Here is a 22,789-nt window from a genome sequence, read left to right on the forward strand (position 1 = left end):
AAGCATTTGCATTCTTGGCTGAGCTCCAAATGCTTCTAGGGTCAAAAACAGTGTCCCACCCACCCCCAGAAGTGAAAGGGAAAACAATCCTGTCTTGACTCTTTTACATGTCACCCTATCTTTACTGAATGCTGCAGATAGACGGGATGGTGCAGCACTCAACACCAACATCCTTGCTCCCCCGCCGCCATGGGTGGCTGATGGTACAATAAGACTGATACCCATCGTCATCATCAGCCTATTGGCACATGGGGCAGTGCAAAGGACTGGTAACCATGCGTACTAGCATCGGTCAGGTCGATCAAGGGCGCCTGGTCCTAATTTTTCCTGGTAGATGGTGCAGTATGGCTGATATCCATCATCGTCATAGCAACAGGGGGCTGAGCTCCATCAGCCCCCACCCTTCATGTGTAAAGAAAAGATTCAAGTGCCCCTGAACTAGCAGAGGGATGCTGGGCTCCTCTCCTACACACTCCTTACTGTCCTGTCTGGACTATCATAGCAGCTGGAGACTGCCTTCACTAACAAGTCACTGTGTCTTATTCCTGCATTCTTTATTACTTCATCACACAAGTGGGGGGACAATGCTTAGCCCATGAAGGCTGGGGAAGAATGAAATGAACAGGTGGGGTTGTTGCAGGAGCACCCCCTGTGAATAGCATACAGATCATAATTTCTGCAGGATCTGACACAGAGCAGCTGTGCTCTCTGGTTCTCTGATACAGTGGTTCTCTAGTACACTTGCCCATATTCTAGGCAGGACTGATTCTATTTTTAGATACCAAAAAGGAGGGATTGACTCAGGAGTCATTCTGGCTAAGAGCAGCCAGGGGCACTTATGACAGCAGCAAATGGAACAGTGCAAAGGACTGGTAGCCATGATCATCTTATTACCAATTTATGGATTGGTAGATGGTACAGTATGGCTGATAACCATCTCTGCTGTCATGCAAAAGCAAAAGCATGCTGCTGTGTAGCGCTGCTGAATCGCCTCTGTCAGCGGCATCTAGTACACATGTGACAGTCACAAAAGGCAAAACAGGCTCCATGATTGCCATGCTATGGCATCTGCCAGGGCAATCCAGGGAAAAAAATGCTTGTCTGCCGTTGCTTTCCCAGAGGAAGGAGTGACTGACGACATTTACCCAGAACCACCCGCGACAATGATTTTTGCCCCATCAGGCACTGGGATCTCAACCCGGAAATGCCAAGGGGCGGGGGAGGCTGCGGGAACTATGGGATAGATAGCTACCCACAGTGCAACGCTCAGAAATCGACACCACCGATTTAATGTGTTTAGTGTGTTTTATAAAATCTGTTTTACAAAACCGGTTTATGCAAATTCGGAATAGTCCCGTAGTGTAGACGTACCCCAAGAGTATAACGATAGGTGCTGTGATAGCAAGAGAGATAAATGGTCAAAATAAAAGGCTTCTGGCTACAACTGCTACCTGATCAGCAAGCAGTAGCCCCTGATCCAATAAGAGTCTAAGCAGTGATGAGCTGCCAAAATATTAACAACCGGTTCCCTCCTCCCCCCCCGGGGGGGTCGTGCCCCCCCGGGGGGGGTCGTGCCCCATCCAACCCCTCATGTTCCTTGACACCCCTCCTGGGACCCCTGACCCATCCCCCCTTCCCTGTCCCCTGACTGCCCCTTGTCGCCCCACCCAACCCCTCCTCTCATTCTTGATGGCCCCCCAGAACCCCTACCCCTACTCCATCCAACCACCCCTTCTCTCTGTCCCTGAGTGCCCCCACCACCTCATCCAACCCTGCTCTTTCCTGACTGCTCCCCGGGACCCTTGCCCCCATTCATTCACCCTGTTCCCTGCCCTCTGACCGCCCTGACCCCTATCCACCCCCCCACAACCCACTCCCTCCCTGCCCCCTTACCACACTGCCTGGGGCCGGGACCGGGTCCACTCTGCCAGGACCACGACCGGCGCCGCGGGGCCCAAGTCCCCAAGCCTGGCTGGACCAGAGCAGGCACCGCTCGGCCGGAACCGTGGGGCCCGACTCCCCGGGCCGGCACCGGGGCCGGAGCCGCTCGGCCGGAGCCGTGGGTCCCGACTCCCCGGGCCGGCACCGGAGCCGGTGCCGCGGGTCCCAAGCTGGGCCGGGTCGGAGCCGCTCAGCCGGGACCAGACCGAGCCGGGGGTGCTTGGCCGGGACCGGGCTGGGGAGCTTGGCCGGGGCCAGGGGGAGCCGCTCAAGTGGAGCTGGACTGGGCCATGCGCGCCGTCCGCCCCGCCCGGCTTACCTGCCTGCTCCTCGTTTCAGGCTTCCCGCGAACATCTGATTCGCGGGAAGCAGGGGAGGGGGAGGAGAAGGAGGGCGGAGCGTTCAGGGGAGAGGAGGAGGTGAGCTGGGGCTGGGGGCCTGGCAGACAGCTGCCCGAGCTTTGTTAAATTTAAAAACTTTTTAGAACCTGGTTGTCCTGGAACAACCGGTTCTAAAAAGGCTTCTAAATTTAACAACCGTTCGCGCGAACCGGCTGGAGCTCACCACTGAGTCTAAGACCACCAAGCTGTGAATCTGCCTTTGTAATAAATGGCACATGCAATTACTGAATCAGGGTGTCAATATAATCATTGCCAATCATTCTGGCTGCTTTCTGCTGTATCAACCAGGCAAGGTACTAACAAATTTCAACAGGACTTTATTTTTAAAGTGGAAACCTCTTTACCAAGCTGCTGCTGCACCCTCTGTAACTCTCACTCTGCATCCTCAACGCCTCCCCACTCCTTCCTGTTTCCTGTCCTTTCAGATTCCCAACAGCCAGTGCTCCCAGTTCTAATAATTACAAGCAACATCTAAACACCATACTTTCCTGATTATACTAATGTTATTTCAATCTCATTTGGACTAAGCTGCAGATAGTAAGTCCCCATCCAAACCCCAATCTCCTATAAATTAAAATGCAGGATCTTCCTGCCTCCATGTCACCTAGTTCTCAGACTAAAATGTCAGTGGAAAAATTCACCACTGTTCACAAAAAGCAAATAACTGGAAGCACTTTAAGAAGTGCATTAGTGCTGGCATGTTTCAAAAATAACTGCTGAACCCAAATCATTGCTGAGAGGACTGCAGAGCTATATAATTATTTATGACAGGTTTCAGGGTATGCTTTTTTTTCTCTCCTAAATTATCAGTGCCAGAGAAGGCCAGAGGGATATAATGAAAATGAAGGAGAGAAAATACAGGAATGGTTCTTCTGAGGTTTCTGGGCTTCTTATGTCATAATCCTAGGTCCATAACAGTGTTTAAATGAGACTTTTGGTATAAATAGAAAGAATGCAGAGAGGGTCATGACTCCACTTGGTACCATTTGGTTCTTGCACCCACTTTCCCTTATGATTACAAGAGTTGAAGAAAGCTCACAGAATGTTTGAGATCTACCGCCACTGCATTGAATGATTGACAACATGTACAGCCAATAAAGAACTGATAGAATGAAAACTGAAGTGAGTGTGTGGGGGAGGGAGAAGACTGGATCATGACATAAACATACATTTCAGCTCATTCATGGGAATTTTCCTGAAAACTACATGCAAGAGATGGTCACACCTTTGAGCGAAACTGCATGTATGAGCATCATTCTGAATACATAGGTGGGAAATATCCTTTAAACTCAATGGTATAATCTTGTAAACCAGGTCGGTCATGCATAACTTGGAAAAGAGTTATTTTACCCTAAAATCTTCCTTCTGCCTGCATAGGCCCTGATTCTGCAAACACTTGAACACATGCTTCACTTTAAGCGCATACAAAGCCTCACTGAATTCAATAGGACTGTCTGTGCTCACAGTTAAACATAAGTTCAAATGTTTGCAGGTTTAAGGCCAACAATTTGTTTTAAATTTAACTGTTCATACTAGAATTTGGTAAGTAAAATTTGTAGAAACTACAGGTGCTCGATAATTCATTGGCTGTTGCACTGGATTGCTTATTACTGAATGCAAATGTCATCATTTATGTTCATGTTTCTGACATAAACAATGGAATCTGGACTTTTCACATAGGGTCAGATTGTGATACCTCTATCCCTGGTAAATAAACTCTTGCAACATGAGTCGTCCCACTAACTTCAATAGGATTCCTTGCAGATTAAGCTGCTGTTTGGTAAGAGCAATGGTGTAAAAATCTGGCCCAATATAACTTGCATAGCAATGAACCAGGCCACAATAATACAGATATATTTGGGAAGCACTTTAAAAATGTTTTAAATGGTTAGTTTGATTATCCTAAATAATAACTAACAAACAGGTGCTTACCTGGTCTTTCTGGGTGGCAAGCTATTAATGCTGACACTGACAGCTGTTGCTGCCCTGAATGTGTAGAGGAGGGGTGTGTTAGAAAAAAAATTCCAAACTGCATTTTTGGCAGAGAGGAGCCCAAACTGAAACCTTGGATCTAAATGTCTCTGATCTTCATCAGCTGGGTTGAAATCTCAATGTGTATCTGTATCTTAAGCATTGTGATTGCGCACCATCTCTATGGAGTTCAGCCAAAATAATCCAGGACAGCACCAACAGTCAAATCAACCTGACATGAACATACTGTATTTGGATATTACTATGAAAGGTTAAACTCTTTGAACCCTCCATAAAATAAGCTGTGAGCACAAGGATTTAACAACCACTTTACCTGCACTATACTTCAGATGGTCTAGCCCAGAGAGGTGCGATAGCTGTAAGCGCAGTTTTCTACTAGCATAGATAATGTATTACATGAGTTTATAAATTGCTCCTCCGTTATCCTGATAACAGATCTGGGAACTCTTTACATGAAATAAACTAGATTTTTAACAATTCCCAATAAAAGGAACCAAAATACCATGCTTCTCTTTATTCCACATTTTTAAGACAGAGAGGAGCTAGTCTAGCCATTTGGCTCAGGGCCAGATTTTTAAAGACATGTAGGCACTTAAAGATGCGGATGGGTGCCTACTGGGCTTTTCACATGTGCCAGGGTGCCTAACTCCCATTGACTTCTGCATCATTAGGCACTTAAATACCTTTAAAAAGCTGGCCCTAAAAGCCTAGGGTTTCATAGTTCATGAGTGGGAAGCCTGCTCAAAGAGATGCATTTTACAGCTCTTTTTGACAGGCCACATTTGCTTTTAGGCTTGTTTCTAGTGGAAGTGTGTTCCAGAGGTGAAGTTCCTGCTGTCAGATACTGTGAGTTTTGCCATTGGGATAATAAGATAGAGGTCAGAAATGGAGAGCTGGCCATTTAGTATGTTGTAAATACATAGCACTTTGCGTTTCACCCTGGAGTCTCCAGACAGCCACCACAGAGAGCAGAGGACAAATACAGCATGATTTCACTGGCCCATATCACTCAGAAGGCAAGAACTGCATCTTGCACAAGCTGGGTGCCATGAGAGGCTGCAAAAGTCACATCAGTCTAATTGACCACAGTTAAATCTGAATTGAAGAGTAAGGGCATGATTTCATTTCCAGATTTAAATAAATAAATAAATGAAGTCTGGCCACAGAAGCAACCTGGCAATGTAGGCACTGAAATAAGCCTGATAATACCCAGACACCACTAATCACTTCTACAGTGGTGGGGCAGATTCCCACAAGTGATGTGTGGTTCTAGATGTAGTTCACTATATCCTCAGAGTGCTTCCCACTGCTAGTCAGCACTACATCCATCTTGTTGGGGTTGAGCTTCAGCCATCTGGCTTTTATCCTCCTTGCAAGCTCTACCAGATGTTGGGATTGCCTGGCAACTGCCATGTCTGGATCAGGTGAGAAGGAGACATGCAGATGAGTATCATCCCACAGTGATTTTACATTAAAGTTGAACAGCAGAGGATTGTGCCCAGGGAGGCATCACAGATGACGGCCTCATGAAAGAGGAGCTTCCAGCATTACCCTCCCGCATTGTTCAGTGGACAATGAGTAGGACCTAGCCACGTTGCTAGGTCCCACAGTCATGTTAGGAACATCTCATACACTGTTTCTTTTCTGAAGCATGACTATTACAAAGAAAGCCATATAAATGTAAGAGAACATGCTATTGCTGCTGTATTTCCATTGCCCTCTTCAAATCATTTACATGTTGACCTACAGGCACCTCCTGATGATACCTCAGCTGAGCCAAGTTGTCTTTGGCTGCTCTGCAGCTTTCCGTGATGGAGTAGATGTTGCAAGCAGCACTCTCCGTCTGCTTGTTATGTCCCTGCCCCACAACTAACTACAGTTGTAACACTTGTGCCCTCTAGAGGGCAGCGGCTATACCTTCTGTGTATCCTTGGCAGTGAAGACACCCCAAAGGGAGGGACAGGAAGTGGGGCTATGACAAAGCGGGCTGATTGTGTATGTATAGTATGCTGCACTTCCTAAAAGGGAGTTCCAACCGGTACATTCCGCTTGTGTACTGAGGTGCTCAGGAAGGAATCCCACCAACCCAGGATTCCCCTGGGATGGGATGGATCTACACTGTCCCTAACCCATAGTATTCCAGTCTGATTAACCTGTCCTGCAGCCAAAGCCAAGGATTTCAGCTGCACAATGAGTGTTTCAATTCAGTGTTTCAAAATGATACCACATACTGCAATAGGGGCTAAAGTCTGTCGTTTACATTGCTGGGTTAAAACGACAGTTATTTTTTTAAAAACCCAGCTTGATTAAAGTTGAATCTGCAGTTTAGTTGTTTTTTCTGAGAGATACAGCATCTGCGTAAGAGAACATTTCACCATAAAGAACAAGCTGATTCACTGCATTTCTCTTGGGTACAGATTGTTGTCTCCCCCTCACAACCTTCATAAATTAGGAAAGAAATCTGAAAAGCAACACAATACGTTGGCCCTCGGAGTTCCAACCTGCATCTAAATGGTGACCTTAAGAACAAAAAAAGCAATGTACCACACCCTTTCAGGTGCACCAATGTAAATCCAGAATAATTCCACTGATTTCAACAGGAGTAAGACTCAGTTCACTATTGGACAATCACATCCCCTTTTTCGGGCCTCAAGCTGCAATTCCCAAACTGCTCCAGTTTTCTCAGTTATTAGAAAAAGATGGAGTACAGTAGGTTTGGGTTAAAGATTGATGCTCAAGCAGCCTAAAAGCTGTGACCTAGTTTAACCTACTACAGAAACTTCAGCTCAGACTAGACCAGAATCATCTGAGAGTTCAGAGTAATGCTATCCACAAAGCCATCCAGCCTCATTTCTTCAATCACCAGCCTTTGAACTTAAAAAAAAAAAGGCAGAAAACCATGCACCCATTTTAGTAGTGGATTTTCTTCTTTCTTTTAATCTCTTATTTTCCTATATTTTGCCTGTTCAGTGAATGAAACCAGCAAGTACAAGTTGCCCGAAACCAGATTTGGCTGCATGCTTCAAATTCTGAGTGAAATGTCACAAGTAATTCATTCAAGAGGTGGCATGATTGCCAAGGGGGAGTGCAGCCCTCAATAATAATAATAAAAAAATCCCAGGATAATTTTTTTAATACAAGCAACATGAAAAGGTTACCAGAAAGATCCCTTTGTGGACAGCAAGTACATCCTTGTCTTATTTTTATAGCAAATTGCAATGGATAACCTGGTAATTATGTGTCAAGTATCAGCTGATTTTGAATTGCCCAATGAGATTCTTGAACATTCAGGATTTTGTTGTTGTTTTTCGCCCTCTTGCAGAAAAAAAATCCAGCTGAAGAAAGCCATAACACTTTAAAAAAAATCTTACTCTAGTGTACACTCAGTGGAGGCGGGGCATCTAAGTTTGAATGATGTGCATGCTGTTTTGGATGGCTTTAGCCCATGAACACAATCAGCTAAGCCATTTTCTGTACACACACTCCAGAGCCATAAACATGGATCCTGACCCAGAGGAAGAACTTCTCTACCTCACACTGTCAGGAATCAGGCAGAGCATCTAGAATACGCTGGTGGACATTTTGGTGACAGTTTTTGAACTTCAGAAGACTCGTCTCAGAGGAGGATACCGACATGCCAGCTGAGACCAACTGATGCTGCTTATGCCTGTTGCCTAGCTGCAGATTCTGCCTACGTAGGCCAGCACTTCTGGAGCAGGGCCGCCATCAGACTAGTGGGAATCACATCCTTAAGTGGACCTGGGATGACCAACAGTAGTTCCAGAACTTTCACATGAAGAACCAGATGTTCCTGGAGGTTTGTGATCAGCTTGTCCCAACCCTCCAGCACCTGGACACCCATAAGAGAGAGGCCACGCCGGTCCAGAAGTGGGTCACTATAGCCATCTGGCCACCCCAGACAGCTACAGGTCTGTGGCTAAACATTTTGGAGCTGGTGAATCAACTATAGGGGTTGTTGTGGCATAGGTTTGTGAGATTATCAGGATTGTGATGTACCCAAAGATGGTGAGCATTACCAATGTTCCTGAAACTATTTCTGGCTTTGGGAAGAGAATGGCCTTCCCAAACTGTGCCTGGACCATTAACAAGACTCATATGTCTTTAATTTGCCTTCCATGTGGAGCACATAATTACATAAACTACAAAGAATACTCCTTTATAGTTATGCAGGCCTTAGCTGACCACAGGGGCAGATACATGAACTGACATGGGATGCACTCATAGGCTGCATGGTGTCAGGGTGTTCTGGAGCTCGGGACTTTACCTTCCTGAACAAACTGGGACATCATTCCCACCAAATGACATTGTTGTAAATGGAGTTGGTAAAAAAAGGTTCAACTACATGCTCAGTAGCTGTAGGGTGGTGGTGGAATGTGCATTTGGCAGATTGAAACTCTGTTGATACTGCTTTCAAAACCATTTGGATGCCAGTGTCATCAATGCAATACACATTATTGGGGCCCGCTGTGTTCTGCACAATGTCTGAGAGGAGAAAGGGAACCTTTTCACCAGGAGTAGATTCAAGACTGCTGGATTTCTGACCTGGTACCGACAGCCAGACTGTGCACCTGTCATGACTGGTGCTGGGTCCACAGGAGTAGGGGCTGGAAATCAGGGATGCTTTGTGCACCCATATAATGGGTTTGCACACTCTCAAGCATGAGGGGGAATGAAATGGTTTTTGAGGTTGTGCTTTGTATGATTTTTGTGAATGTGTTGGGATTATGTGGTTTAAACTTTGTACATGCTTTCATTGAAGTTATGGAGAAGTGTTATGCATTTTATCAATACTGGCCACTGCAATACTGCACTTCACAGTTTATGGATTACTGTGATGACATTCATTACAGTTTGTGCCACTTTTAACATTACATATAATAAAACTTGCTATTCTAGCCTTGTGTGCAAATTCAACATTTTGTTACACGGGTATTTACAAACCAATGTAAGAACCAGAAAGGCAGAGCAGCTGCCATGAAAATGTACAGCACAATAAACAAACTCAGGGCTTGTCTACACTAGGGTATCCATACTAAATACACAAATTCGAACTTCTGATCATTCCGCTGCCCATTGAATTAGGGATTTTCCATGCTGCTGGGGGGAAAATGTGTCGCTTGAAGACCTCTCAGAAAGCAGGGCGCCGCGGGCAGTGAGATCATGGTGGCAATGGGTCAAGTTCATGGGTGTGGGCAGCCGATTCTGGGCCGACAAGCACACACACAGACTGGACCGAGTGCATAGCAGGTCTGATGGGATGACACACAGGTGAACTAACTTCAGGAGGATGAAGGACACTTTCCTTGAACTGTGCCTTGTGTGCTGCCCTGCCCCAGGACACAGGACACAAGGATGCGATGACTGGCTATAGATGGGACTCACATCCTATCCCTGCACCCAGCCACCAGGCCAGCCAGCACATTAACCGAGGGCTACTTTTTGCTGCAAGCTGTGCAAGACCATGACAGTGAGAAGGAACTCTTTCAACTACCGGCAAGAGCAGAGCAGTGGTGTGGTGGAGTGTGCTTTGACAAGGGGAGATGGAGATACGGGACTGACTCGCTTCGACATCAGCGAAAAAAATATCCCGTAGTTGTTGCTGCTGCTTGCTGTGCCACACTCTCTCTCTGTGAGAGGCAGGACCTTTTTTTTGCTTGGGAGGTGAGGGAGAGGGCCTGGCTGCTGCTGCTGTTGATCAGCCAGCCTGTGCTGCTGAGAGAATCCCAGCCCGAGCAGGGTAACCTGTGACTGTCCACTTGATTTTAAGAGAGCCTGATGATGAACCACCAACCCCACCCCCAAGGGGCGTTTTAAAACTAAGGACATTTTTTAATAATAAATAAAATAATTTTTCTTTTTTTTTTTTTTTTTTCTCTCTTGAAACATCTGTGCTCTGTCCCTGGTGCCTAGTGACTGCAGTCTGTGTGTGTGCCCCTGCAGTTGACCCCCCCCCCAAGTCTACTGGGGTAATGTGGCTATGCACTGTAATTAAAAATCCCCACCCCTCTGACAGGATTTGGGACTGGGTGATCCTGTAAGGAAAGACTTCTACAAAATTTACGCGAGAGGTGTCTTGTACATTATTAGCGCCTGCGTGCAGCAGTGACAGTTCACCCCCCCCCCCCCCCTCCTTCTGTCACTTTGGGTGAGGGGGACAGGACTTGGCGCGTGAGAGGCGTGCAGATGCACAGCAGGGGGGGCTCCTCTCCTCCTGTGGTCTTGCAGACTCTCTAGCGCGCGAGCGTGTGTCCGGCTTTGTCCAGACCGGACCAAGCAGCGTTGAGTCGCCTTTGAGTCTTCCGCCACCTATCCTCCTCCCACAGGTGTGTGTGTGTGCTGCTGCTGGCTCTCTCCCTCCTGGCTCTCTGTCTGCCGCCTCCGCCCTGAGCTGGCCATCAGTTGGAACATGTCATTCCTGTCTTTTTTTTCTTTCATCTTTTCTGAGCCAGCCTCTGCCAGGGGTGGGGCGGGCAGGGGGCAAAGGGGCAGTCCGCTGAAGCTGTGTGATCTGAAAATGCGAAAAATTCCTTGAACAAACACATGTTTACAACAGTAAGCACAGTCTCAAACAGAGAGCTGCATCCTCTCTGCACAAAGTCTGTAAGCCTTACAGTACAGAGACTTTATATCAGAGTGCTGTGCTTGCCTCCTCTGCTGGAGGCAATGTGCAAAGCAGAAAAGATGCGAAATTATGCTCTCCCGCCAGTGTGACCGCACCCCGACCCCTTTTCCTTTTCTATGCTTCCTGCAAAACACGAGGTCATAGGTCATTCTCAAATTATGTAAAACAAAAAATGGTTAAGTGAGTCATATATGCAAAGTAAAAACTCAAGTAAGTCATTGGTAGCGAGTAAAGTCTAAAAGTAAGTAGTAGTCACACAGTAACAGTACAATACACTACACTTCATTTAAAAATGTTTATATAGTATTTCTATTTTTTATATAATCCTGTTCTTAAAAAATAAATGTTTCCCTGTTTGTAGCACTTACTGCTCCCTTCCCCCTGATTCAGTCCTGGTTTAGGCGCGGGGGGTTGGTAGTAGGGGTCTCTGGTGAGGTGTGATGAAGAGATGGCTGTCAGAAGCGGGAGTGGGTTCCGATGTCTGCTCGCCGTCCTCTAAAGACCCTTCCTCATCTTCCCCATCCGGCGAACAGGAGGAACTGTGTCCTCTACACTATTCCGTCCCTCCGTCCACACGCCACTGGTGGGGCTGGGTACCAGTCCCACTAGCAGATGTGCGCAGAATGGCATGCAGTGATGTCTGGGGGGCTGGGGCCCGGGTTGTTCGCTGGCTTCTGACTTTTTTTCTTTCCCTTGTCTCTTTCCCCTTCACTCCACCTCGCCTTTGCACTCCATCGCATTGATTTTTTTTGCTTCACTTTGGACTTCAAGGAGAAGGGAGAACTTCTTCGTTTGGCAGCGCGCAGAGAGCTCCGAGAGCACAGACTCCTCGCCCCATCACATCTCCGACTCCCCCTCCCGGTCACCCTCGGACTCTTCTGATTTTCGGACTCTCTTGCTCGCTGGCTCTGCTCTGGAGCAGCATGCATCGCAGGCTTCAGAGCTCAACCAGCAGGTCAGAGAGCGTCAGCAACAAACCGCCCAGACAGAAAATGAATTCAAATTTTTCCGTCAATTTGGAGTGGGCAGGGCTGAAAGCTCGGAATGCTGTCCAGATCTGTGCACAACAGTGAACTGTGCTGTGGGATAGCTCCCTGCTGGATGCGCTCCGCCAAGCCCAAGCTCACCACCCGAGCTCGCAAGGAGGGTTTACTCCACCTGCCGGGGGCCGGGGTGGAAATTCACGCTAAAGCCCTCTAGTTAAAGAGCCTCGTAGTCTTGGTGTGTGTGGGGTTAAGAGTAGTTATTTTAATTAAATTATAATAAATTATTAAAAAGTCCTAGTGTAGACCAGGCCTCAGTGAAAGGTTCAGGTTACCCAAATGACATGTCCAGCTATTCCTGGGTACCCCTTGGCCCTTTGTTCTTCTTGGCTTTTCTGGTGCATTTTGCACATGCAGACCAAGACTGGAGGAGAGTGGATGAATGCACAGGGTATATTTGTCCATTTCATATGCTATTGTTCATTGCCTGTGACATGGTCCAGCCAGCCCCTGAATTCTCCAAAGGCTGAATAGTCTACAGGGCATGACAGCTTGGAGGGGACTCAGGATGTGGAACAGGATCAGAAGGTAGCACTGGAACCTGCAGTCTGGTAGTCATGAGTGCAAGTAATTGCTCAAACAGCTCGTTCTGCTGCACTCTATCTTTCTTCTTCAACTTATGGTCATGCTTCATGAATCTGTCTGCCAATTTCTACTTGGGCTGTACAGCCTCAATCTCTCTTTCCACCTCTTGCACCCTTATCATTTTCATACTCCATTTCGTCCTTCTGAAACTCTATCCACCAATTAGTGTTATCCAGCAGCTCTTGCATCAGCTCATCTCAGACTCTTTCTCCTTGCTCACAGTGGGTGAGACCACTCTCCCAGCCTCCTGGTGCTATCTGTTTGCCCTGTGGAGGTGGAAGGGGTTTGGAAGAAGAAAGAAAAAGCGCATAATTGTCTTACCATGTGTCAGGATATACCATCCAAATTTGAACTTTGGGGTACAGATGTGGGGACCCACATGAAAGACCCCCTAAGCTTAGCTTTTACCAGCTTAGGTTAAAACTTTTCCAAGGCACAGTTTTCTGCCTTGGACAGATATTGCTGCCAGCATCAAGTGATTTTCACAAATATTTAGGGAAGGATCACTTGGAATCCCTATCCTCCCAAAATATCCCCCCAAGCCTCTTCACCCCCTTTCCTGGGGAGGCAATGTGAGCACAGACCAACTCCTTAAGGACTTTGGAATCAAAGGATTTTTTTTTTAAAAAGGTAAATTTTATTTAAAAAAGAAAGAAACCTGAAAACTCAAGCTTTAGGGATTAAACATCAAAAATAACTTTTTGGGGTTTCAGCTTAAAGATTACAAGCAAAACAAAAGCACCTGGGGTTAGCACATAGGAATCCACAAACCAAAACAACCAAACAACCTAATCGCATCTGTCTTAACTTTTCCTGTGCTACTTACATATCTGGGGTTCCAAATGAGGAGTTTCTAGGTATGATGCTGATGATTTCCCATACCCGGCTGAAAGCTTACAGCTTGTTGCTGCCTTCTTCTCAATCTAGCCCGAGAGACAAAGAACCCCCCTCCCCCCACTACCCACACACACAGCAGTTTTTCCAATTTGAAAGGGTACAGCCTCCCTATTGATTCCTTGCTCAGGTGCCAACTCAGGTTAAGCTTCTCTTAACCCTTTACAGTTCAGGATACAGCTGCTAAGGAGGATTCTATAGCTACTGAATGGCTGGGTGTCCATAAAAGGGAGCTACCCCCCCACACACACACACACCACCACCATTTATCACACCATGGTAAAAAGAATACATTTCCCACTCTGTGAAAGGGGCTACTTTAATTCAAGGTCAAAATTGGATAGTTTTTATCAATGGGCTATATTTTATTCAAACAAAATACACCAGCCATTTCAGATCTCCTTTGAAGCAGCACTGAAAATCATCATACATCATGGTAAGATATACATGCAAATTTCAATGGACATTATTTTGGTGTCACCTTCAAGTTTTTGAGGGTGGGGGGGAAACACTTACAAATGATCTAGTTACAATCAATGGTTGTGCAGTCCTGTCAGGTAGGGCAAGCTCTGAAGAAGACTGATATTCTGCAGGTCCTCCAAGTAGAAGCATGAAGTTCTGTTCCAGGCTAACGGTGGACAGCTATCTGTGTATGTTAAGGAGATATTTAGGCATCTAGAGACTGGCCAGCACATATCAGAATGGAGTGGGCTCACGAGTTTCAGAGAGGTGGCCTTAATAAGTATGCTCTGGCCTGGAACATAACCAACTGTCTGAAGTTCCTATTCCATGAGTTGTTTTCATCACCAGCCAGCAATGGATGAAAGTTTGTGGTAAAATCAACGAGATGCTGATTTAGTATGGAGATGCAGTACAGCCTCCTTACAAGTACCCTGAGTCCACGCACGGACCCAACTGACCGCCATGGGAGTTCCTAACACAGACAAACTGACACTCTGCTGTAATTTGGAATCTCATATTAAAGCCAGCAGTGGACCAGATAAACACACTAATTTGTTTGGACTCATAACAGCCAGGTTTTTTGGGGACTCAGTTTACAGGTGGTCTGGGGCAGTGTGGGTGCAGCTGACTTATAAGGTATGCTCTATTAGACAGCAGGAGTAAATGAGGCTATTAATATGGAGGCCCAACCTATACTTAACCATCAGTGAATAACTAGTAAAAATTTCATAACTGCTTGTTTAGCTTTTTCTCCTTTTCACAGTGTCCATTTTGAATTCCACATGGTGGCTGGGGGAAGAAGCAGCGGTGCTAGGGGAATGGTGTGTCTGTGCTCTGACCTGTGTCACAGCAGGAATCAGGCTGTGACCCACCTCCCAGAAAGATCCCTGGGCCTGAGTTCAGAGACGTTGCTGACATGAGTCAGACTGATTTCTATGTGGATGGAAGGGGGGCTTCAGCTTAAACCTGAGTCAGAGCCCAGGCTCAGTGTGCTGAGGCATACCCAAAGGCAACAGCAGAGATAGGGCTCTGTTGTACTAAAAAGAAATTCTTGATTTAGTTTGCTGGCCTTCAGACATTTTTTCACTCTGCTTCCCTGAGATGTGCTCACTGGCTACACTTCTATTTATACCTGTGCTGGGGGTGGTATGTGGATATGTACACGATGTGCTGCTGAAAGGAGCATGCACTGCAGACGTACCTTTGTGACTGCCACCACCAGTATTTGTCTTGTGAAATGAAAGCAGGCTCCTTCTTGTAACCATGAGAAGCAGACCTAGAGCCTTTCCCTCTTTTAGCATTTAAGCCTATACAAAAGCACCAGCCGCAGAAGTCCAACCAGATGGAGCAGACTCTTTTGGGGTAGTCCTTTCAAAGGAGAGATGCCTAGGTCCTACAGCAATGGATGAATTAGAAATGCCTATGATAAACTGATAGGTAGGAATTGTTCCTCTCAAACATGGAGACTATTTCAACATTTACAGAGAGTATAAAGTAAATATTACTCAGAAGGAGTTGTGCTCATGTTGCTTTATAAGGTCAAAAAAAGGTGTTTCCCTTCCATATTTTATTCTTGAAATCTACTGCTTTGGCCATGCTTTGCTGATATAACACATTCCTGTCATAATGTAATTCCAAGACTTGTAGATCTATTTCTCACATTTGTTAACAGTATGTTTGCTATTTATTCTATGTCTTTACAAAATAATCTTCTTGTCCTGGAATTTTTTTTAAATGGCTCAGTTTAAAGCTGGAAAACACCTGAATAAAATGCATTGGATTTTATTCTAGATCTGCTTAAAAAAATAGACTAATGTACTGAATCAATTTTAGAAGCTACATAAAGCATATTGAGTGTTTAAGATAAACTTGAGTGCTACATATTGCCTATATTGATAATCTTATACTAAGATTTAGGTGTGAGGGAGTGTGAAAAAGCCATTTTTGATGAATTAGCTAATTTTAATTAATTAATTAAGCTTTTCTTTGGGACCCATTACCATGGTATCTGGGCATCTCACAACCATTAATTAATTTATCCCAATGTGATTAAATGTTTAGGCACATTGATAGTCTATTAGATCCAAGTCTCAGATCTGGCTGTTTTTCTATGACATGGGACATACACAAAACCAGATATTTATGTATGACTCTTTATCTTTATTTTGTGTCTTTATTTTGTATAAAAATATAACTCTGACTTTCACCACAGGATCTAAAGGTCAGACTGTACAAGAGTTTTAATAATATCTGTTATATAATTCATTTGACAAATGTCTGATGAAAAGATTATTTAACATGAACAATTAATCAAAGCATCTTAAACTAGGTTAAAAGGGTTTTATGGTTATGTTGATATTTTACAGGATTTCTTACATTTCTGTAAATCTTACATAATCTTACATAATATGACCATGCAGTATAATAATCTTCTTACTCAAGGTCAACTGTTCAAACAGTCCTGCCTAACACTAAAAAAAAAAAAAGAAAGAATATTTACAGTCAATCTTACTTTCATCCAAACCCCTTTAAACCGCTTACCAATAGTGGCAGTACCTTGCAACTTGTCTTGCAATTTAGCTCTCCCTAATTTTAACTGCACAGCATTTAACTGACATTTCAAAGCCGTGTTTACAAACACTCAGTCTACTGCCGACTCACTGTCCATTTCAATATGTTCATGCTACTTTTTAGTTGCTAGTTGGAAAATTCACATTTATAAGTTTTTGTTCACTCAAATGTTTGAGGAATGCTGCTATTTGTATAGAAACTAGCATATGCATAAAATAAGGGTATTTATAAGTGAATCAGAGTATTCGTTATTCTCTGATGTCATTTTCCTGTTTAAAGCATTTCAGTCACCTAGGCCCTGATTAAAGAAGGCATTTAACCTTTAAGCATGTGAGTAGTCCCCAAGAAGGAAATGAGACTGATGCCTCTGTTTGACCCAAGCAGCTAATCAAAATTCAGGGCCCTAGGGGTGTTCCCGATGTAAGTAGGAACTGATGAAGTCTGGTATTTTCTTTCATGCAGTCTTGTTTATTTGCAAGGAACGTACTGAGTATGGCTTTTCCAAATGCAGGAGAAACCAAGAACAAAACAATCAGTTTTTTACCTTAAAGTCCCAAATCTCCCTGTTCTGCCTGTTCTCGGTTTTTGTTTATTCTGCCTTCCCCCACTTCACACACATGGTTACAATATCCAGCTGAACCCTCTGTCTACATGCTAAATTCTGGTAGATTATAGTAGGCCTTGTTATGTGTGGCCCCTTAAGTGCTTTTTTACAGCTATCTTAAGAGAAAAATTTGTTGACACATAAGTTTGAATAATATGTAATTTTAACTCAGCCTGTAACAAGGTTGCACCCAGCTCTTCATGCGACTCATGCTTGAAGTTCAGCACGTGCTTAAATAACTTCCTGATCTGAGACCCTAAACACAAATCCAAGACAATAGCTTATGACTTAGAAGAACAAACACCATAAATAGGAAACAGTCAAAATGAACAGTTTGCAAACAACCCAGAGGCTGAAATTTATTAGCATGAAATGTTCACTGAGCAATGAAGAAATTCATAAAAATCAAAGGCTGCTCATAAACAAGAAAGGGGGGCTGGATTCATTAGATAATTTGAAATTAACAGCTACAATGATCCAGCTGTAAGTAAAATTTATATTTAAAATAAACTGATAACAGAAACACTACTGTAAGGAATTTAAATACAGGATGTGATAAAAAGAGATGAACTCAACAAAGGTGAGTGTCTCAACAATAAAACTGCTTATAAACAAGTAGATAAGAACTACTGCTGACTGACCTAAAGGAAACTGAAGGTTCATTCTGGGAAGTTTCAAATACAAATCTCTGTCTGGAATAGATGTTTATGGTTAAGAATGAAGGACAGATCTGGCTCAGAGCAGATCTAAACATCACAGTCCAAGTTTAAACAATAGCATGGTCAGCAACTTTTCTACATAGGGCTCCTAATGTTAACACTAGTGGAATTAAACAGTAGGACATTTCCTATTGAGGCAAATGGCTTGTTACCACACCCATATATGGCAGGTGGGCATGGCTTCTTTGTGAGAGAGGATCTAGAGTGTGGGCTGAGCAGTCCTGAAGTTGGAAACCTGTGAGAAGCCAAGTGTGGGGAGAAGGTTTGAGTTTAATTTTATGTTTATGTTAATAAAACTAAATCCTAGGAAGGGAGAAAACTGGGATTCCATACAGTGGGTGGACTGTGTTCAAGAGCAGGCTGGGAATTTCATATGCTCACATGTGGTGGCAGGAGTCATGAGGTTTTTGTTTGGTAGGTTAGTTGGTTTTTTGGGTTTTTTTAAAAGAACCCTTTGCAAATCAGATATAAAAGCGGAAAATGGAAACAATCTTTAAGTGGCTAATGGAGCAGCAGAAATATCAACAACAGGTCCAGCAGCAGCAGCAGGTCTTTGTGCAATTCAGGAAATACCAGTAGGACCAGGCAGCAGAACAACATGGATTAAACAAGACCATGGCTGTGGACCAGCAATGGTCAAAAAATTGAAATACTTTTTGTGAAAATTTTCATGAAAAAAATCTGTTTTTCTAAAAATGTTAATGATTTTTGATCAACATTTTCAAAATACAGAAGATGTTGACCATCTCTACCTAACAGGTGCAATAGAGATAGTACCAGGAGTAGACGCTCTTGAGGTCCATTAACCTGGAGACAGCACCCATCTATCAGTCAGAACAGCCCTTGTCTTTCTGAGAGAGGACCAGATGCTACCTATAAGATCTTCCTAGTATCTATTCAGCAGGCAGCTATTGCTATTCACTGTGAGGAATCCTGAGCTGTCTGTTTAGTGCTTTTACTAACATGAGAGGCTCAAACTGTATATTGGGCCATGGGTGTGGATGCTGCCTCTGATTCCAAGGCCATCAAAGCTTCCATCTTGGGCTGATTGGGGATCTTGGAGGAGACAAAGCCTTCTTCATATATCTTCATTGTCTCCAGTAACTTTGGCAGCAAAAGAAAATGAAAGAAAATATAAGGTAAAATTTAGTATTATTGTTCTGGGTTACTGCTAGTTGTTCTGTTTACATCTCATATGCCGTGCTTCTCTGGGAGAGAGGAAATCTCCAAATACATTGTCCTCTAACCCCAAGAAAGGCTTAACTAAAAGTTACAGCTCCACAATCTCCCCAGAGAAGCCCCTTGCAGGGGTGGCCTTCAGGGACACATGAGGGGTGGGGACAGGAAGACATGGGGTTGGGGCAGTCCTGTGCCTTATCAATACCCCATGGAAGCAAGCCCAATATAGACTCTGGCAGTGTTAAAGCAGCCTTGAAGCTCCCTAGCCTGCAACAGAGGTTGAACCAGCCTCTGCAGTTCCAGAATTGGGGAGGAACACAAGCCACTTACTTTCAATGCCTGTGCTGGCCGTAGCATCCGTGCAGGAGTGAATCTGCCCCTTTGTGTTAGTTTAGGGTACAGAAATGTGGTAGAGAAAAGATGTAGCCACTTTCCAATCTTACATGTGCAATAATTACATTCCATTGCCAAGAATTAGGAGGTAAGTATTCCTGTGTAAAACATATACGTTAAAAACTGAAGCCACATTCTTAAAGCCAAAGAAATAACATGTGGGGAGCCTTAGATACAATTTGTTTGGGAAATCCCCACTTCCAAAATGCTGTTCTTGTTTCATTTTGGTTTCTAGAGTGAGAACAGAATGTAAATTTAATATATTAGACCTCTGATACCATCAAAGTTAATCCAAAAGGGAAGTTCAAGGAATAAAAGGAGAATTTTTACCTCTGTTTATTAATATTTGATTCTTTGCTGGCTTTATGATGCATAAATTGATATTAAATATTTTATAAAGCTGAATACATTGCATAGATACAATAAAGCTGATGTAAGGATAATATATTTGCCATTCATTGTACATGTCATGGAAACAATTAGCACCTCGTGGCCAAGATGGAGTCTGCTCTGCCAGCAGCTCCGGCCAAGAAAAGGCACATGCAGGAACATAGCAGGAAAACTCCCTTCCACCTCAGGGGCACCTGTTCCAAACCCCCTGGAGCAAACACACACACACACTGGAACAGTACAATGAATTTAGGAAAGGGAAATATTTATTTACAGAGGGATGAATGGAGAAAAACAATGGGGGAGGGGTAAAAACAGGGTCACATCCACCACGAGGCCCCACAAGTCCAGTGGTACCACAATATGAAAGAGTGAACACCAAGCAATGCATCTAGATTCAGAGTTCAGGAGTCCTGGGCAGAGTTCCAGCCTGGCAGTGAGTCGTGGGTGCTTCTGGTTGTCTTTGGTGCCAGTAAACTTTCCCCAATAAACCCCTCCAGTGCCCTCTTAAGCCGGCCTCTGCAAATCCACGCAGAGCAACTGTCTCCCCACTTAGCTAGCTACAGACTCCCTGCTTATTTCCAATGCAAGGTCACAAGTTCCAGTTCTCACGGCCCCTTACAGCTCTGGGCAGCAGTGATACTGGGTCCAGCTTGTCCTTCTCAGGTGATTCGTCCCTGGCACAGTGCTCCTATTGGCTCCTGTCCTGGGGCATCCCCAGTCTATCCCTCTCAGGCTTTGGGCACAATGTGAGGACCTGCTCACTGTAACTCTCTTGTCTGAAGTGACAGACATCCTATTGCTCTCCCTCTCTCCATGCCCCTGGAACAACCAGAACTTCTTCTTTCTGGAACAATCTGCACTTCCTCTGCCTCAGGACAAGTTTTTAAAGGGGCCATGCTCTCTAAACCCTAAGGGGGTTACACAATATTCATAGTTCTATTTTTGCATTGCTATCTGAAAAAGCCACTGCTCATGGTTGGTTTAAGAAAGCTGCTTTCAGTGTGATTGTTTCATTAGCAATGAATGAAGCTGCATGCAGGTTAAGTTGAACAAGTGGAACTTTATTTAACCCTGTTCACAGGTGGCTGAGTTTCTTCCAAATTCCACGGGTTCCTTGTTCCTCTGGTGTCCCATCAATAACTGTCTCTCCAGAGAACATGGGCCCTCTGACTCCAGTTCCACTGATCATGATACATCTTCCCTATTTTTCAAACATTTTAATATAAACATTAAAAACAAATAAATGACACCCAGACTCTCCACCCTTTTTCCCTTTGGCCAGAGGTTACTAGCATATAAGCTGAGTCAGAGTCTCATATTTGCCAAAGACTCAGTTGGTTACAAAAAAGTTTGGTCTCCTCAACAGGTGACCACACCAGGAGTGATCTATTTCTGTCTCCAAGTCTAGCAAACCTTCTTTGTGGAGTATTGTCCCCACTGTAGGGTGGTTCTCTTTCTCTGTACTGCGATGATCACTCTAGGCTCCTCTTGGTGTAGTGTCTGCTGCCTCCTAAGTGCCTCTTTTTCTTCAGATCACTTGTTCTTCTTGTTTAGTCACACTGTATTAGCTGGGTGCCACTGCACCCCTCATGACTTCTTTAGCCCACTTCTTCTGGTGTCTCTCTAATGGTTGGATCATCACAGGAGAGCCTGTCTCCAGGGCCGGTAGGTCCTTGGCTGACCTATCATGCTTTAGTGTCTGCTTTCTCTGATTGTTGACCATCTCCTCTTGAAAATCATGAGTCAGACCCCCAAAAATCATGAGATTGGCTTAAAAATAATGAGGATTTTTTTTTAAATTAAATGTGGGTTCACTGTCTTTTCCTTCCAGTTTCTGAGCCTTTCACATTTTCAACCTTTTCTCTGCAACCATGCAGGCAAGAAACTTATCTTTCTAGTACAGCGGGAGCCTCAGCTGCCCTGGGCTGTCTAATAGTGATCTCTAAGAAAAATTAAGCCACTCATGATCTCGGAATAGAACTCTCAAATGTCTGGGGAAAAACCCTGATATTTGAGAATTCTTTTGCGAGATCATGAGCAAGGCTTAATTTTACTTAGAAATCATGTCTCTCACAATAAATTTGAGAGAGTTGGCATGTCTGGCAATGTCCTCGGTCATCTGGCTGTAACAAGTTTCCCCTCATCGGATTTGATCCTTCATCCCTTTAGTGCCTGCACTGGACTATTCTGGCACTCCTATGCTGGGATATTAATCCTGTACACCAGAAATCCTAAAAAGGGATCTGAGCCAAAAGAAACAGCCTCATGTAACAGTCTCTTAGATGATTTCACAGATAATTCCACTTTACCATTACTCTGTGGGTATGCTAGGGAGGAGGTGTGGTGATCAAACTCCCATTTGTGTGCAAATTCCTTGAATTCTTCCAAGGCAAATAACTCTCCATTGTCAGTGAAAATGCAGTGTGTCGGAATGCCATATCTCACAAAGTGGGCCTTCATTTACCAGCCACTGACGTGGGCCTTGTAACATGCAGGGCATCAACCTTCCAGAAGTTTGAAAAGTAGTCCAGTGTAATCAAGTACTGCTTTTCTTTTAAGGTCAATAAATCCATCTCACCTTCTCCCATGGTGGCCAGCTCATGTGCTAACAGAGTTTCTTTCTGCCGGCAGTTATATGACTGCCGGCAGTTATATGTGCAGATGTCACACCCTTCTATCAAGGAATAAAGTTGCGTATTCATTCCTGAACAGTAAACACACTCTCAAGCCCATCAAAGACAGCTGTCGATGGCCAGCTGTGAAGCATATATTTTTTGCATGACATCCTTACATAAATTGATGGGGACAACAGCTCTCTGTCCTCGAAATATGATTCCATCCTGCACACTCAGCTCATTTTTAGTTTGAAAATATGTTTTTTTCTCCTACTGGTCTTGTTTTTTGACTTCTGGCCACTCTGTTAGTATCACTCTCCTGACTGCCTGTGGTTGGATGTTCTTTTCTAAAGT

This window comes from Mauremys reevesii, linkage group 1 (assembly GCF_016161935.1).
Source record: "Mauremys reevesii isolate NIE-2019 linkage group 1, ASM1616193v1, whole genome shotgun sequence".
NCBI classification, from domain to species: Eukaryota; Metazoa; Chordata; order Testudines; family Geoemydidae; genus Mauremys; species Mauremys reevesii.